The 19,280-nt window shown below is 31.9% G+C and overlaps 1 protein-coding gene across 1 annotated transcript in view; it reads left to right on the top strand.

The window, feature by feature from the left end:
- The window catches only part of LOC148280760 (cytochrome P450 6j1-like), a 53,606-nt gene that overhangs the window by 31,985 nt on the left and 2,341 nt on the right, over window positions 1-19,280 (top strand). The window lies entirely within an intron of this gene.

The raw sequence follows: 19,280 nt of genomic DNA, 5'->3' as shown, positions 1-19,280 counted from the left end.
ACGTTTTTTAATTTAAAAACAAATAATTTATACAAAATTATACACATTTCATTCTTATTCAATTTTTTTATGTTTTCCGTCACGTAAAGGGAAAAAAATATTCTAGTCTACCAAAATTATTTATCCAGCGTTATTTAACCATAAATATTATTTTAAAAGATTTTGAATGTATTAACATTGTTAAAACAATTAAACTTCTTATCAAGCCCTGTCTTATACCCTCTTCCCTATAAATACACATACATTTATTAACTTACGCACCCACATACGTAGCCTCAGACACACATTCACTCACCCTCAACACACACAAACTGTGTGGAAAAAAAAAGATATGTTATTTGATTATTTTTTTTATTTTATTTATTTATTAGTGGTTTTTTCAAATTGGTTGTTGTATTGTGAACATTCTCTTACTTATTATTGTGTTTTAACTGTGTAAATCTCTAATATAATAAAATAATATAAATAAATTGATTAAAAAAATAAAAATACCAAAATTCGAAAAGAACAAATAAATAAATAATGGCAACCAAATATGGCTGATGATCATAATTAATAGGCTGATATGTTTTTATTAGCTAATAAAAGCAACAGGGTATTTTCACGATTGTATTTTTAAATTAAGGGAAAAATTACGATAGTAAGGATATTAAGGATTTTTTCGATGGTATAAAATTCGCATATTTGTGTTGAATTACCCGAAAACGAGACGTTTCGCCCTCTATGGGACAAGGGGCACGTATTACCTTACCACACTATACTTATCCGTAATGTTTGTTAAAAACATGGCCTGTCACTTTACACACCGTGTAACATTACCATTTTGCCTATGTTTGAACATCCATAATAAATAAATTATATTTTTTTCGTCTTAAAATCTCAGCTTACGACAAAAAAGCTTGCATTGTGCACGGGGTTTTGAGGTTCAGAAAAATCATAATTAATTTTTCCTACATTTGGTTGATCTACGCTGAACATATTTTAAATAAACAAATGTTGAAATTTTTCTTATATAAAAGGAGTCTACCGAACGTGTGCCTTAAGAAGAAGTAACTGACACTTAGAAAGCTGTCAAAACTGTACGGCGGAAAATTTAATAACACGTTATTTGGTGATATGCGAACATATACCTTTGTCCCCATTTAGATATTTTTATACAAAATTCAATACAAAATTTTCTGAATAAATAAACTTTTTGAGTCACTAAAATGAAAAATTTGTCGGTGTATAATAAGTGTTTGTACCTTTCATTGTGTTCATTTTATTATCATTTCAAAATTTAGAATCGGTCAACTATATTATGAATATCCCTCTTTGCTACTCCACTTTCCTCATCCCTTAACCTTCTTGCTCTTTTTTTTCTCTTGTCTTGTGTAATATATTATTTTTTCTCTTTACTGTGTAACATAGTCTTTCATTATATTTGTAAAAAAAAATAACTGAATGTTTGTACTATTTTATATATTTTTATACAACAACTGTTGTTTTTTCTAAATAAAAAAAACAACAAAAAAAATAACTCATGTGAAATTTTTTACGACGCTCCAGTAACTTATGGTTAGGTATATTATACTATACTATGTTTATATAATAAACGGCTAAGTCGATTTACGTGCAGTTTTCATAGAAATGTAGATCTTTGCGCTGCGCGTGTTCGTAGCTATTAAAATCTTCAATCGTTAGGAGTTAGGAGCATCAATGTTTTATTAATCGATCTACCAGGGTTACATTCGAGGAAAATGCATTTGCAAATGCAATGCCCACATAGACGGAAAAAAAGCACATAATATGCATTTCGTTGAGTTGAGAAAAAAAGCAAAGTGAATTCTTTAATGACTGGGATTAAATTGATTGGACATGATCCGTTGAAATGATTACAAATCTTTTGAAAAGCCTTGAAATTATTTTTGGTAGCCACCAGATATGTATATCTGACAGGGCCTATAACAAAGCCACGGATAGTAACGAGAAGCTCTATTCGGTAATCATAGAGAGGGGAAAGGGACAAGACCACAGGATGTGTTCAGAAGGTTGGTTAGGATATCCGCAGCGGTAGTAGTTATAGTTTCATTGGAAAGAAAATTATATGTCACCGTTGACATACAAGTACCGTATTTTGCGGACGATACGACACATCGGACCATTAGGAGCACCCCAATTTTTGGTTGAATTTTCGGAGTAAATAAGTGCGTCTTATGGTCCTAAAAATAAACGGTAGTTTTGTAAAATTAATATGCTGGGTGGTCGTCAAATTATTTTTACTCATAAGGGGGTTTGGGTTGCGTAATCAAAAAGGTTGGAAAACGCTGATGTAGTGCAACAGAAATGTTTCGGGAAGGTAAGATTCCTTCTTTCAATTAGCTCCTGAAATTCAGGATCCGTAGATTTCAGGTGAGAGTCAGAAAATCAACGAACCTCCTGATTCTTGCAGTCCAACCGTAGCTAAATTCGTCAGTAGAAAGTGGTTGAACTCCATCAATATCGGAAAAACATCATGTGATAAAATTTAAAAGAAAAGAAAAGAAAAAGAAAATATCAGCGTTGTCAAATGTATGCGGAATGGTAAAGCGCAAGGGTATGACTGTATTGCAGCAGAGTTTATTAAGTCGGGTGGCAAATTAATTCTCACATGGCTACATAAACTTTTAACTTTTGTCTCAAGGAGGAAAGGACTCCACCTGATTGGAGGAGGGCAGTTGTTATGCCGTTATATAAGGGAAAGGGTTCTAAGGTGGAGTGTGGGAATTACAGAGCTATCAGTCTTCTGAGCGCTGTCGGCAAAATGTATGGAAGAATACTGATAGAAAGAGTAAGAAACGTGACCAAGGAGAAAGTATGGGATGTACAGAGTGGATTTATGAATGGTAGAGGATGTATGGATCAAATATTTGCATTACGCAATATGACAGAAAAGTTTTTGGCGAAAAACCAGAAGCTTTTTTGCGCTTTTGTTGATTTGCAAAAAGCATTTGATCGAGTTGATAGGAAAAAATTATGGATGGTTCTATCGGAGTATGGAGTGAGTGACAACCTTGTCCGCCCTATTGCTTCCTTGTACAAAGATAGTGTAGCGTGTGTAAGGGTAAATGGGTCATTTACTTCCTGGTTTGACATCCCTAAAGGAGTCAAACAGGGATGTGTAATGTCACCGTGGTTATTCAACATATACATGGATAAATGTATGAAAGAATTGAAAAGTATGGATGTGGGAGCGAAAATGAGTAATCTAACTGTCAGTTGCCTTCTGTACGCCGATGACGCAGTCCTCCTAGCTGACAGCGAAGAGGAACTGCAATCCTTGGTTACAAAGGTTTACGAAGTGTGCAAGGAGAGTGATTTGCTAATGAATGTGCAAAAGTCGAACGTCATGGTCTTTGAAAGAAATGTAACTATGACTGAATGTAAGATTGTAGTAAATGGAGATAGTTTGAAACAGGTCGAAGAATTTGTATATCTGGGTAGTATGTTTACTAGAGATGGAAATATGGACAAGGATATTGAAAGGAGGGTTAGTGCCGGTAACAGAGTTAATGGTGCCTTAAAGTCTGTCGTAGCAAATAAGTGTCTATCGCAAGAGGCTAAATTAGCAGTTCATAATGGAGTTCTGGTACCAACCCTAATGTATGGAAGCGAAGCATGGAGTTGGAAAAAAAGGGACGAAAGTAGACTGAATGCTGTTGAAATGCGATCCCTCAGGCGAATGTGCGGAAAAACAATGTATGATAGGTGCCCTAATGTCGAAATTAGAGCAGAATGCAAGGCTGAGTTAAGCATTATCGACAAAATTAAGAAAGGTCTTTTGCGATGGTTCGGTCATGTGGAGCGAATGAATGATGAAAGAACGGCTAAAAAGATTTATGATGCGAATGTGTCTGGTTGTAGAAGTCGAGGAAGGCCGAGAAAGACATGGCATGATCAAGTACAACAAATTCTTGAAAGTGGTCATGTGAAAAGTCGGAATAATCGACGTGCGTGCATGAGAAGATGTATGAATGTGAAGGAAGCAAAGGAAGTGTGCCAGGACAGAGTGGTGTGGCGTTCTATCCTCTCTGCCTACCCCTCTGGGGAAATGGCGTGATGGTTAGTTAGTTTAGTTAGATAAAATTTAATCCATATCGGAATTCTTTTTCTTGATTTTATGAAATATTAAATTTATGTGGGTACCCACGATAGTCGAGCAGATTCAGAGGAATAAAATTGCACTTCCTATCAACTTTGCATAATAAATTATATAAATGTATTCACAATCACAGAAATGCAGTAAAAGGGGTCCGCCATAGTGACATGCACAAAAGTGCTTGGTGAAAACTAGAGTAAGTACCAAACTAGTGATGCGCAAAATCGGATAGATCTATTATATCCGATCTAAATAATGGTTATAAAATTATTATTGTAATAAAATTTTTGTGTAATAACCTCGAAGAGTATTTCAAAACCGGCCGACGTATATCTTAAAACAAGAATATTTTTTGCAAATGTAGTTGTTCATATTTAAATTTATTTCAACAGAGAGGGAAAAATTTTGGAGAAGGGAATATGGAAGTCTAGGCATTTACAGGGCTTATGACCTGTCATTGGCTGGTTTAAGTGGCCACTTTACACACTGTGTAACATTCACCATTCTGCCCAAGTTTGAACATCCACATTTCCTCAACTCTTCCATCTGTTGACTTTTGTGAAGTAAAAGAGCTGAAACCTTTATCCGGATGAATCTCACCCACGTGATAAAGGTTTCAGCTCTTTTACTTCACAAAAGTCAACAGATGGAAGAGTTGAGGAAATGTGGATGTTCAAACTTGGGCAGAATGGTGAATGTTACACAGTGTGTAAAGTGGCCACTTAAACCAGCCAATGACAGGTCATAAGCCCTGTAAATGCCTAGACTTCCATATTCCCTTCTCAAAAATTTTTCCCTCTCTGTTGAAATAAATTTAAATATCCAAAAATACTTTATTATTTTCTAACCGGTTACGAAAAAAGTATAAGATAAGTGATGGAAAATAAGTTGTATTGAAACAATGAATTTAATTACCGTATTTTTCGGATTGTAATACTCACTTTTTAACTCTGAAAATTCAACCAAAAATTGGGGTGCGTCGTATGGTCCGATGCGTCTTATTGTCCGCAAAATAATGGTATCATATGAAAACACAAGAAAAATTCTATAATTAGGTTGTCAGAAAAAAGCATCGTTTCATCATTCCTCATCCGCATATAATATTTTTATAAGTAGCTACGTAAATATAAATTTATACGTTTTTAAATTTATTTTTTCATTATTATCATATACGCCTCCACTCGTTTGCGAGTGATTTTGGCTCTTAGAAACAAGAATAAGACATTCAAAGAATATACGCTTCAGTGAACGACAAAAAAACCCATACCCACTAAAAAATATAATATAATGTGAGGTAGTTCAAATATTTATACGCTTTAGAGAAATACATTTACAGTCTGTGAAGGGAAAATCCTTCAAAAAAATTGTGAAAATGCACTGTAAACTAGAACATTATTACACACTAAGAAATCAAAATCAAAACGTTTCTTACCTTAATTAACATTGAATTACACAATATCTTTATTTTATATGTATTGTATTTCATTAAAAAAATATATTGTTATTATTTATAGTAAAATTATTTTTTAAACTTATTATTATAAGACTGCTTTTTGTCAATTACTTATATTGAAATTTAACTTGAATAAATTGTAAAAAATAACTCTTTAAATTTAATTTAAGAATACTATTTAATCTTTTTGATTCTTGTTTCGTCATTAATATTTCGTTTTTATTCTATATGTGTTTATTTGATATGTTTTTAATTTTTACTATTTTGTGAATTTCATTTTATTTCATAACCATGCACTTATATATTTATTTCATATTCCTAAATTGATTTTTCAACTATTTGATAAAGCTAATTATTATTTCTTTTTTTATATTCATTATTTTTATTTATGCTTACAAATAGTTTGTGAAAGACATGTGCATTTTTTAATTTTTTTCAAACAATTTCATATCAAAATTGGTTTACAAAATAAGAATAAAATTACATTGGGTATGTTGGGTAGATTCATAAATTATGATAACGTTTCGACCTCTCTAATAAAGTAATAACTCGTGTTTAGAGAGGTTCGTTTTACATTCATCTTTATATTCTAAACAAGTTCTTTAAAATTAGATATCACACTCTGAACAAATCCTTTAAAATTTATTTATTTATTTATTTATTCATTCAAAATTACAAAATTAAATATTTATGAACTTTTTAAGGCTTTTTAGGCTATGCCCGTGTCAAGCCACAATAAATAACAATAAAAATGCATAGTAAAATTAATTAGATCAAATTATAATGACATAGAATCACAATCTAGAACAAAAGGTAAATGTAATAAATAATCAAATTCCAAAGAATACAATGCAAAAAAGATAATCAGAAATAATTTTTAAAATATAAATTATACAAATTAAGAATCACACATAATCAAATATACAAAATAGTGGTATCATTAAAATCAACAAAATAATAGTAAAATATAGTAGTATAAAAAAAAATAACCCAAAATAAGAGCATGATTTAAATCAACAGAAAAAGAATATATATATATAAAAGCACAATTGAAATGATAATTGAGTTATGTTATCTAGAATTACCATCTATATTCTAAAAGAAACATAATTTTCTACTGAATAGTGTTCGGGATTGGGAGTCTCGTGTGTTTTTTCAATTTAGATTAAAACGTTTTTCAGTGGTTTTTTTTTGCACCACAACAGGCCCGAAGACCCAATGATAGTGGTGAATGATAGTAGCACAGAACACCCAGGCTTGATAAAAATCAAATTATATTTTTTTAATCTCACCGGGAATCAAACCCAGAATCTTCCGTGCGTGAGTCATGCGTCTCGATTACTACACCACGGAAGCCACCATTTTTTTATATTTTATATTGATTTTAAGATTTCTAAAAGATTATTAAAGTTTTTTTCCCCACATATTTATAACGATTTTAAGGTGTAGTTGTATTATCTATACAAAATAAAATTATTTGGAAATCTAGGGTTCCGAGAACTTTGTAAATCGGTGGGTTTATTTCTTTGAAAATTTGTATTTGATTTGATTTTTTTTATTGTTGTTCATGTTCGGGGCACATAGTAGAATGATTAATATCGTTTTCCTTACTGTGTATAATGATATTTAAATGAGCAGAAAGATCACAATGATTTATCGAAAAGGGTAGAAAAAAAGGGTTCTTCACTATTCAGTGATAACAAATTAAAATCTAACCATTTTTTAAATAAATTGAAATCTTGGTTTACACTACTGTTTTCCGGCGTTCATTGATATATTTTGATGTTTATGAACCTTAAACTGATAAATAAATTTGAAAAATGATGAGAATTTATTTAATCGAACTTAATGGTGCATAAGGCACTAAATTGGTAGGAACTTCAATAGCAGCGTATGAATTAATTAATACATTTAAGATAACGGTAGCCTAACACCCCAAATACAGTATTTTTCGGACCAAAAAACACACTTTTTTGCTCTGAAAATTCAACCAATAATTGGGATGCGTCTAAAGGTCCGATGCGTCATATAGTACAAAACATTTTTTTTTCTAAAAAATAATGGATAAAATTTGGGGTTCGTCTTATTTTCCGCAAAATACGGTATATGAGGCAGACAAGTGAATTATATCGAATAAATTATTTGATTATTGACATCAATTGTTTATACGCATCACTAGTGGGTAGATACCTACCTTCTACTCAGACTTCGGAAAGATTTACGCGGGAATAAGATGTGTCGTTCCCCGCGCGGAGATAAATTTCCCGGCCAGACAGTTCCTGGGGCCATTCAGGATTGCGGATCCTGATAGAAGATGAATCGATTGCAAATAAATTTCACTTTCTCCCGATATCCTCAAATTGCACAGACCTTATCAGAAAAATCTCGACGATTTCTCCTCATTCGTAAACTAAACACAAATAAATAGATAAGTAAGGTCAGATGGGAACAGTGTATCAATTTTTAAAAATTTAATTTGAGAAAAATTCATATTTATTGAATGAACACTTTTCTTACAATAAATCAATAGATTATTCTTTGGCTGGACTTTCCTTAAAATAAACAATAGAAAACATACTTTTGAATTACATAAGTGATTTTATGAAGTCACTTACTTATTACACGTACCATAGATCTGAAAGGCTTTAGAGGATATTGACTAGATTTGCTTCCAATTTCATAATCCTTAATTAGAATAACAGGGAAGCCTGTTTGATTTATTGAACGGCTTACAAACAATAGATTGAATATCAGAATAGCAACGAAATGACTTTTTTTTTTAAAACACTACTTTATAGCAACGAAAATGGTGGTGGGCAAACGAATTTTCCTTGCGGATGCGAGGCGCGAAATAACGGGGGCGAAGCTCTGGGGCTTCTACGATATTATTGAGCCGAGTGGACTGAATTTAAATTTAATGAAAATAAATCAATATTCTCGTTGCGATGCTGTATCCGGTGTCAATCGTCAATCACAACCTCTAACAAGGAAGATGGACAAGGAAGGGAAGCCACTAACCTTTCCAGTCTTTCTCGTTCTTGGAGCACTTGGCTGGATCCAAACACTTGACACTAAAATGCGGTACCAAATACGCGTAAGGCGGGAGGCTTTCTGCAGCGAGCTTCCGGCACCGCACTGGCGCGATTGGATGGAGAATAAATACATAAAAGCGGCGCGGCGATTAAGATGATTCTAAACGAAAATATGAAACTAATTATTTATAAATGGCGCTTTTATATTTTTTTATTGAAAAATGGCATTTTTACGTTTATTTCAAAAGGAAATTTTATAAAACTTTTTTTTTCAGAAACTTCACTACATTAATTCATTTTATTTTTTGTTTTGTACACTTTTTTGTGAAAAGGATCTAAATTATATTGTTATGGTATTTGTAACAATCAAAATAGTGTAAAGTTTCCGCAAACCAAGTTTTGTAAAATTTCCTTTTAAAACAAACATAAAGACAGCATTTTTCAATAAAAAAATATAATAGCGCCATTTATGAATAATTAGTTTCATATTTTCGTTTAGAATTGCCTTAACAAACAATGTAGCGGATTGACACTAGTGGTCCGGTTATGGCGGGTCATGGGGGAATACTGAGGTAGGGTAGGCAAGGTGGGTTGAATGTTGAAATTGTGACAATAATCGACACAAATTGCAACTACTACAAAAATCATTAATACTGTTATCAAACTGTTATTGTTCCACTGTCTGGTCTCCTCAATATTCCAAATATATTTCGGGAATTGAAAGAATTCCAAACAATTTTTTTGAATCACCTAAACTATCGTCAATATTTACATTTTAATAACTATGAAGAAGCTGCAGTACATCATAAAATCGATACCTTACAATCTAGAAGAATCATAAATGATACTGCTTTCCTTTACAAAATATGTAATAATAACTTAGATTGCCCTCAACTACTTGAAAAAAATAAAATTCGTATTCTTTAACGTCAACTCGGCTGCAACAATTATTTCATGCTGGTATTTCAAGCACGTATAATAATAAGTATCCATCTTTGCCCAGAATTTTGAATAATTATAACACGTTTTTTGCTGAAATAGATATATATTTCCTCACTTTTAACAAATTTAAAGAAAATGCTAGAACCCTAATTAAAAAGAATAATTATGATTTAATCTAACTGTACCTACCTAATATTTTGTTTTTTGTCCACTTTAATATTGTAATTATTTTATCTTGTTTGAAAGAAGAAAGAATGGAGGACTGATAGCTCCGAATTACTCCGTATGGATCCGCCGGCGAAAGTATTTTTAAGTTCGATTAAACAAAAAACTTTATTTTTTATTATTTCATTATTATTGTAATCTTTTTATTTTTTTAAGTGTCGAATGATCCGGAGTGGCTATTTCGATGTACGCTTTTTTTCTTCTTTTTTGACATTGTATTTAGTAATGTATAAAAAACTATAATTGGTTTATTTGTGATTATTTATTTTTTTGTTGTAATGGCTGTTGTTTTCTTTTAATAAATAATTTAGCTCTGTATTAAGATGGAAGATATTGAATCATTAGCTGAAGAAAAAAAACGTGTTGCAATGAAGAAAAATTTGGAAAATATTTTTACGGTTTTACTATACCTCGTGTTCAAATTTTACAAATAACAAAATATTTAAGGCGTTATATTGGTACAACATATCAAACCAGCGGTGCTATTATGAACCGCTCTCAAGGCCATAGAAAACACGTTTATCTCGCGTATTTTATATGTAAATACGCGAGATAATAGCATTTTCTACGTTTGTTTTTCGTATTCGCGATCCCAACGAAACATCCGTGAACACCTAATATTAAATGCCAAAATATTTACGTTTCGCGACGTATAATCCTGCTGCGCAATCACATATTTGAATTTCACCGGTGTAAATATGGAAAATATTCCAAAACTGCTACTTGTCTTAATTTATTTATTATTTATCATGCTATTTATTGCATTTAGCCGGCGGTTGGCAAGCCAAACATTAAGAAAAGCAGTCGCCATAGTAATTGTAATTTAATTTTCACTTTTTCGTATTAGATACTCCTTACTATTTTACAAATACAACATATTGTATTATTGTTTTATAGTGAACGCCGATTTTTCGCCAATGAACTCCATTTATTTACGAGGAAAACAAAAAACAAACCGACACAAGCGTTGACTTAGAGATTACACACTGAAGCCGAATCACGAATAGTTGGAATAAACCCTTTTTTGAAAAATAATATTAGTTCACAAATAATTCCTGGAATCGATAGTTGAATATACCTGGCATACAGCTCAGTAGTCTAAAGTCACGGTGCAAGTCAACTTTTATCCCTGTTCCAGTCGAAACTTGTCCGTCATTGGTGAAACTTGGGCCAAATGCGATTTTAATACGAAAAGTCTCCTTGTGTTAATTGTAATTACTTTATGGTGCTTCCAAATTTTGTTATTATTTTAATATGGCATTATTACTCACAGGTTAGACTATTGTTTTTTTGAAAATTTCGTTCGTATATTTTAAATTGAAATATTTTAAAGGGGTTTTTAAATTACTGGGGAATATATTTGCTTTTTTTTAGTTTATTGATTTTATTTGTAAAGTTTTAGTTGATATCAGTTCATATCATGTCTATAGTTTTTAGCTTATTTGTTTACGTATTCACTGTTCTTAAGGAAATACAAAAAACATCTTGCGCATGTTTGCGCTTTTTCACATAAAGCGTCACTTTTGTCAAGGATGTGGAAACAAAGTAAAAAGTAAGCATTTATTAATTAATTTCCATCATAATTTTTTGTTTAAGGATCAGGTACAACTAATATTTTTATAAGTAGACGTACCTTATTTGATCAAATGAAACAATCTGGCCACGTTAAATTGGCTGATCAAGTATCATGCTTGAAAAAATTTGTCGAAACACGTACTAAATGTCCAAAAGACCAATTACTAAGCCTTCATAAAAAAAATTCACTTTTTGTGTCTGATTTTAAGAAGAGGTGGCAAAAGGCCAATAGAAGAGAAAACAGATTCTCGGTTTGTAATAATGACTGGCTAGATACTTCAATAGGTTTTCATAACTATTATGTTGTCCTAAGTAAAAAAGTGGGTCGCCCTCAAACAAATTTTGAAGAATCTTGTGATAGAGCTAAACGCCAAAAGACTAAATCTTTGAGATCAAAGCACTCTCCTAAGAAATTGTCATTCGCAGCGCAAGTAAGTTTGCGAGCTGCTGGTCAAGTAGATGCATCCAAAGTTTTGAAGGAAGTTACGACAACTTCGCCCACAAGATCTGCCACATACAGAAATGCATACAAGAAATTTAACATCTCTAAAAAAAGCAGCTTACAGGAAGAGAAGCTCTTTCAATGTTTATTGAAGCAAAACTCACCACACATCAATATAATATAATTCGAGAACATGACAAATTCCTATTTCCATCTTACAAAAAAATACAACAGGCGAAAAAGGAATGTTACCCTCCAAAGGAAAGCATTGTAGTCACAGATACTTTTGCTGAAATTAAACTACAAAGTTTACTTGACCATACTGCCATTCGTCTTTTAGAAGCTCATAAAGAAATTTTAGAAGGTCAGAAATCTGAAAATATAAAAAATATGACCCTTATATGCAAATGAGGCTTAGACGGATCTGCATAGTCAGAATACAAACAGATGTTTAGTAACGATCCAAATTCTAAGGATATCAATATTTTATATCGTCTTTAGTACCTTTAATGAATGAATGTTTGTTACCTCTTAAGAAGGGGTAAGCGCGTGGAGACGATGACAAGAAAATGGTTGCGGTAACAAAAAAAAATATTCAAGATAAATTTAAAACCGAAATGGGTTTGCCTGTCGACAAACCAAAACCCGGTTTTGGAAATAGAAATGATGGCAATACATCCAGGCGTTTTTTCAGTAATCCGGAAGTTGCTGCTTGTAATACTGAAATAGACAAAGAAATAATTAGGAGATTCAAAATTGTCTTACAAAAAATTTCCAGTGGCCATGAAATAAACGTGAATAAGTTTCGGATATACGCCATGGAAACTGCAAAACTCTTTGCTGAAAAATATGCAAGGTACCCGATGCCTCCACCTGTTCACAAAGTTTTAATTCACGGACCAGAAATAATAAAACATGCTTTATTACCTATAGGCCAGCTAAGTGAAGAGGCACAAGAAGCAAGGAACAAAGAGTTCAAAAGATACAGAGAATGCTTCTCGCGAAAAATGTCTCGTATCAAAACTAATGAAGATGTTTTAAATTTACTTTTAATATCTTCGGACTCTCTTATTACCAGTTTGCGAAAAGTACCTGTAAAGAAAGACGTAAATTTTGAAAAGGATACTTTGGATTTATTGGCTCCACCTAATATTATAACGTCCGACGCTTCCACGCAATCCACGATCGGTGAAAACGAAGCCGAAAATTCTTCAGATAGTGAATAAAGTTTTAAAAAATCATGTTTTTCTTATTAAAACTACTTTATAACAATTTATATACATTGTTTTATTTATTTCATATTTAAAATACCACTAAAACAATTTATTCCGACAATTCGTAATTCGGCTCCAGTGTGCGGCGGTTGGCAAGCCAAACATTAAGAAAAGCAGTCGCCATAGTAATTGTAATTTAATTTTCACTTTTTCGTATTAGATACTCCTTACTATTTTACAAATACAACATATTGTATTATTGTTTTATAGTGAACGCCGATTTTTCGCCAATGAACTCCATTTATTTACGAGGAAAACAAAAAACAAACCGACACAAGCGTTGACTTAGAGATTACACACGCGTTGACTTATGACTGCGATAACTTAAGCATGATCATTGTTGTTTATTGTGATCGCTCAAATGCTTAGCATGTTTTTAAGCACGTCGATAGTTATTTGTGATTGAGCTACTGAACTTACCTACCTTTGCGCGGCCCGTCCATAAACTCGGTGGAACTAATGCTTCCCTAAAAATCTAACTTCTAAACAATCATCATTCCCTTTCTGCATATAATGGTGCACAGGGCACTGCATTGGTACTGGTGGATTTTTAAAAGCTGGCGCGTGCGCTATACTTACACATACGCATTGTATAGTATCAGTGAATAAGCCCATGGTATGACGTTGCACGGCATACGCATTATGAAAATAATCTCTGTCTCTTGCGCTCAGACGCACTTATGAGCGTGACATAGACAACTATTGCTTTATTAGTTGCCAATGATATGGTAAAGTTGTGACGTCAAGATTCATGACTATGTTCTAAAAAAACTTGAATGGTTTGGAACAAAGCTAAAAATAAACATGAATCATGACGAATTAGGGGTATGGCCAACGCAATGACCGTTTTTGCGTGTATTCAAAATTAAAGATTTTAAAATATTTTTTATGCTAACAGTATGTTATAGACTCTTTTTACTTTAAAAATGTAAAAAAAAGCGTGATATTTCCATATTCTGCACACTGTGCGGTATTAACTGCCATAACTATTTGTATTACGCCAAGCTTACGCCACTGGACCTGACTGCTCTTTTTACCAAAGCTTACATCAGATTTGCCAATCAGGAGAAAACTCTGGATTACTTTAGAACTGAGGGTTTTAGGTTTGAGAACTTTAGGTTTTAGTGAGTTTAATCCACTGACTGAGGACGGAAATGATGAGCCACCAAATGAATCAGTTTCTGCAGAAGAAGCAGTCAATGCAGAATTGGGGACACGTGGACAGTATTGTTTTTTTAAATAAACTTGGGTCCATGAGTTGATCCTATGAGGAAAAAAGTGTTTTTTTTTATGAATATGCCTTCTAAATTAAATATACATCTTTTTAAAAGTTAATCCATCATTATGTAAGATGGTTTCCCAGAACATTTGGAGAAATTAGATTTTAGTAGAATTATTAGTTTGAAATGAAAACAATTTTTAGTGTTTTTACAATAATCAGTTTATGGATACAATAAATCAATTGGATAATACACAAAACATAATTCAAAATTTGTTCAAAATAAAAATATAGAGAATATCAAGAAACATTGCATTTTATTGACTATTGTGTAAATCAAGATTAAAATTAAGGTTATAAAAATAAATCCAATCACTTTGTACAGTCAGAATCCCCAAACGTTTTATATTGCAAAAGCTAACTACGCCGGTGGAAACAAGAATAATTATTTAATTCATATTTTGATTACGCCAGGCAGAAAAAATACATTCTTTAAAAAAATATGCAAGTTTTAATGCATAATGTTTATTTATCAATTTCTATATCACACCCTAAATATCAACGGCTCAACTCTAAAAATAGTTATGAGTTATTGAGAGCTTAAATTTTTGCATAGGTACTCGAACAAAGGTTACATTACCCTATACTATTTATGAATATTTGGTTAAAGTTTGTCGCGTTCAAAAAAAGTCAGAACAAATTTAGAAAAATTAATTTTAATTTTAACTTAATTAAAAAGTCTTCCTGGCCATCAAAGTGGCTTCATTTGAAAACCATCAGCATAAATTTTAAAAATACATAATCAAAAATTTAGAGTAATTTTTCGTAATGTAATAATTAGAAAAAAAAACAAAAATTTTGTTAAAGTAAGACAAATTGGACAGTTGTTTATACATTGAGAGCCCCGGGAAACTACAGACTTAACATTCGGCCGATAGTTCTGTTGGATCAGGCCGTATCCTCGCATACTATGCAAATTATATTGATTAATTATGGATGCGCCAGTATGTCCAATAGTTAGCCAGTAGATTTTTTTTAAGAGTATCCATTTAAAAAATATATTTAGTGGTGGTCACACCTCTATTTCTTCAATTCATGGTTCGATCGAAGTTTCTATGCACGCATCGCTCAGCGCCTACGATCATCGTTGATTGAACAGTCGGAGTCTGCGCGCTCGCATAGCACGCCATACTCACTAAGCAATAGGCCGTAGTTGGCAGACATTTTAATCTAAAGGGAATCTGGGAACCTATTAAACTTTTCAACCGGCCAATTTAAAATCGTATGCCTTCATGATTATTACGAAACCGATTAAACTGTCGGCCGATCAAGTCTGTAGTTTGCGAGAGTCTTACACACCATTTCACAACAATTTTTTTTAAAAGAAAATGATTTTTATCGGAACATACAATGCAAATATAATTTCAAGATAAAGTAATACTCGCTATATTGAAGACTAAGAATGTATATGAAAAAATCTTTCTTAAAACTAATAATTTTTAAGCTAAGGAAAATATACATATATAGATATTAAGACTATATTAAAAAATATCAAAGGACATGAAAAAAACTAAACTTAAATTATTTCACACATCAATTGTAATCAAAGATGATTTACTTTTTAGTTTTAAACATACATATTTTCATAGAATTTTTTAAAATTCAAGTTTTGTCACTTGTTCAGTCAATTTCCATTTTATCACATTTCAAATCATCTCGGAAACATCCCGTATAAAGAAAATCATTCAGGAAAACTATTGTGGTGAATAGTAACGATGAAACATTATATACATACATGTATCATTTAAAAAAAAACATGCAACATTTTTTGCATTAACCAGCCGAGCCTCGTTGAGCTGTGGAAGATCGCATAGCTAGTAAAAATTCATATTTTGTCATAGATACATTATTCTTGGAACCAGGTTTTTCCGGGATAGATATCTGATAACAATTTTAACCATAAATATATACAGATTCTTTTTCACGATCTGAGAGAAAAAAAATATACTCACATCATAAAGGTCTTTGGTAAGTCATTATATCCAAAGAAAAAATATTTTACACTGCCAATTAAACATATTTAAAAACTGATTTTATTCATAACATAATTTTAGATGACAATTTCTTTTAACCCTTTCCTGCATGATGGGAAGTCATGCTAAGTTTATTAGCCTATATCTAAATACTTGTAATAATTTCTTATAATTTTCTGCCTGATAAGACTTCTATGTTCACTTACACACCTAGCGACATTATTAACAACGGTTTATTGTGCATATTTTCAGAATGGTGGCATTTATAACAATACCGGCGACATTTTGAAACATTTTTTTTGTGCTCAACAATAATACATTTTTTGCAGATAGTACACTAGGAAAGTCCATCAAAGTTTCTGTTATTTGTTGTTTACCGTGCTCATGGTGCATTTACCGTAATATTTATCAGTAATTTATAAATATATATAAATATGTATTTACATGTGTTGAAGACGCCTTGAGTCATCTTTGAAGGACTAATGTCCTATAAAATTCAGGCTCAAAAGCGCAAGTCGTTACCCACGACATCAACTCTGAACAGTGCACGTATTAAGAGAAGAAAGACAAATAATATGTCTGTTTCCAATTATGTTCGCCTAGGAAAAAGAGGAGTATATTGGCCTGTATTTGGGAAGAAAAGAGGTGAATGTGAAATGCACAGTTTGAAAAAAAAAATCAAGGCCTTACTCATGTTAATGTATTTATCCTTCAATGATAAGAATAATTGTATGAGTGAATATCATTATATTGCTTAATGTTTATTTTAAGTGTTAAGTACTTACTGCCTGAAGGGAAAGTTCCGCTGTTAAAAAACCAGAATTAAAAAATAATATTTATACATACATTTTGTCTTATTTCACTCCTGAACCAAACCTAATTAACAAAAAAACATTTAATTCAAAGTTTTTTTAAGCAGGAAAGGGTTAAGTAGAATTTCAAAAATAATTTTGTAACACAAAAATTTGCATGAAAACACAAATTTCCAATATTCCTCTCACTTTCTATTAACATTCAAAAAAAACTTCTTTGATAATTTGCGCACTTTAGAAATCTTTCAAGATATAATTTAGTGCTGGTCAAATGACGTACTATAAACAAGATGCTGATTTTAAATAAAAGTTTAACTTTCACATTTCAAAGGTATAATCTATTTAACACCAATTCAAATGTGGGGTGAGAATTAATAAGAAAAGAATAAACTTCGATTTTCTTGTCCGCCTCATGGCGTAATGGTCAGCCTGCCACGCAACCGGTGTCAGGTTGGATTCCTAACATGGTTGACATGAAATATTTATTTAAAAAGGCGGTTTTACACTATGATACTTCATAATCCCTGGACTGACACCCGAAGCGTAAGACCGATCATCTTACCTTCGTGAAACCAAAAATATATTAAGATCAGTTGCGATTGGTGTACCAATGCAGTGCCCTATGCACCATTAGGTAATAATGATGAATCCTCGATTTCTAAAAACCAAAATTTGAACTTCATAGTTTAAAAAATGTGACATTGCAAAATTTACAAAATACAAAAGAATTAATACAGCTGAGCATTTTATCGCGATGAAATAAACATGTTTAAAGACTGCTGTCATTGGTGTACCAATGTAGTGCCCTACGCACCATTATGTTCAGACAAAAGTTTGAAAAAAAAATTTGGCAGATTATGGAATCATCTAAACAAATGTAAAATTGCACGGTTTACTTAAAAAATATATATATACATATTTAAAACTTTTCAATTTTATCACAATTTTGTATATAGAAAATGATCAAAAGGTTTAATACGCCACTGGCTAATTATTCGTTACACATTTGTTGTTAAACTAAACCAAAAATCTGCATTTTTCTATGCAATAGAGCTAAAGGGTTTCTCTTTAAGCAAGAGCGAATTATTACTCCTTGGGCCTGTATAAAGTTACACCGAGGCATAGCGATAAAGTTAGGATGGGAATACCATCCTTATTCTACCACTATAAAAAGGATGAGATTCCCATCCTTATTCTGCCACTCTGCCTAGGCGTAACTTTATATCAGGTTTATAAGTTACAGTATATTATATTTGTCAAATAAACATTTTGTAAACGTCAAGGAACTTCAATTAAATTGATATTGACAAAATTTATTGCAACTCTAAAATTCACTAAAGCAAAATTTTTTTAATAACCTAAATTCTTTATTTGGCAGAAAATAAAAAAAATAAGAATCGAAAAATATGTTTGTTGTGAACCAAAATATGAAATTTTTATTTTCTATAAACATCTGGACAACACGCTCAATAGTCACTATACATAAATCAATGAAACGTCTTTCCCTTAGGCGAAATCCACACTTGTACACTTCTCCCGAAAATGGCTTTCGTTTTGGAGAACTTAATATCCAGGATATTGAACACTCCTGGAGCCACTAAAGAGAAATTTCTCTGAGCGAAAGTTGTATTAAATTATTTAAATTATATGCAAAACTTTAATCAATCTAGAATGAGTATTGATGGAAGGTTGGTTTCTGAAAAATGCTTGACTGCGGGTAAAGAATGCATTGATACACAAATCGTTAAACCAAAATGACTATGATTTTCACGGCTTTGCATTTTTATGTTGTTTTTAATTTTATATAACGTATTTTTTCATTATTTTCGTAGAAAAGGTGAAATTTTAAAAATATACCATATCTAAAACATTCCAATTTGCTGGTGAAAATTCATAGAGGAAGTTCATTACAATTTATTATAGAAATAAAATACAAATAAGACTTAAATCCAAAAATTTTGACAAACCAGTAACCGATTTCATCGCTTTCACGACATCTTCGAGACTGGTCGAGTCAAGACCATAGGTGTTTAGATTTTCACTGTCACCATTGTTAATATGTATCGTCATTTTTGGGCAATCCCGTGTAAGTTGGATCCGTTCCGACGTTTCAGCTACCGTAACAGGAGTCATCTTTAGTTTACTCTAAAGATGAT

This window comes from Micrasema longulum, unplaced genomic scaffold (assembly GCF_059751315.1).
Source record: "Micrasema longulum isolate JH-2025_06_02 unplaced genomic scaffold, ASM5975131v1 h1tg000546l, whole genome shotgun sequence".
NCBI classification, from domain to species: Eukaryota; Metazoa; Arthropoda; class Insecta; order Trichoptera; family Brachycentridae; genus Micrasema; species Micrasema longulum.
The sequence above is the reverse complement of the archived record's forward strand: the minus strand, read 5'-3'. Positions and strand labels throughout refer to the sequence as shown.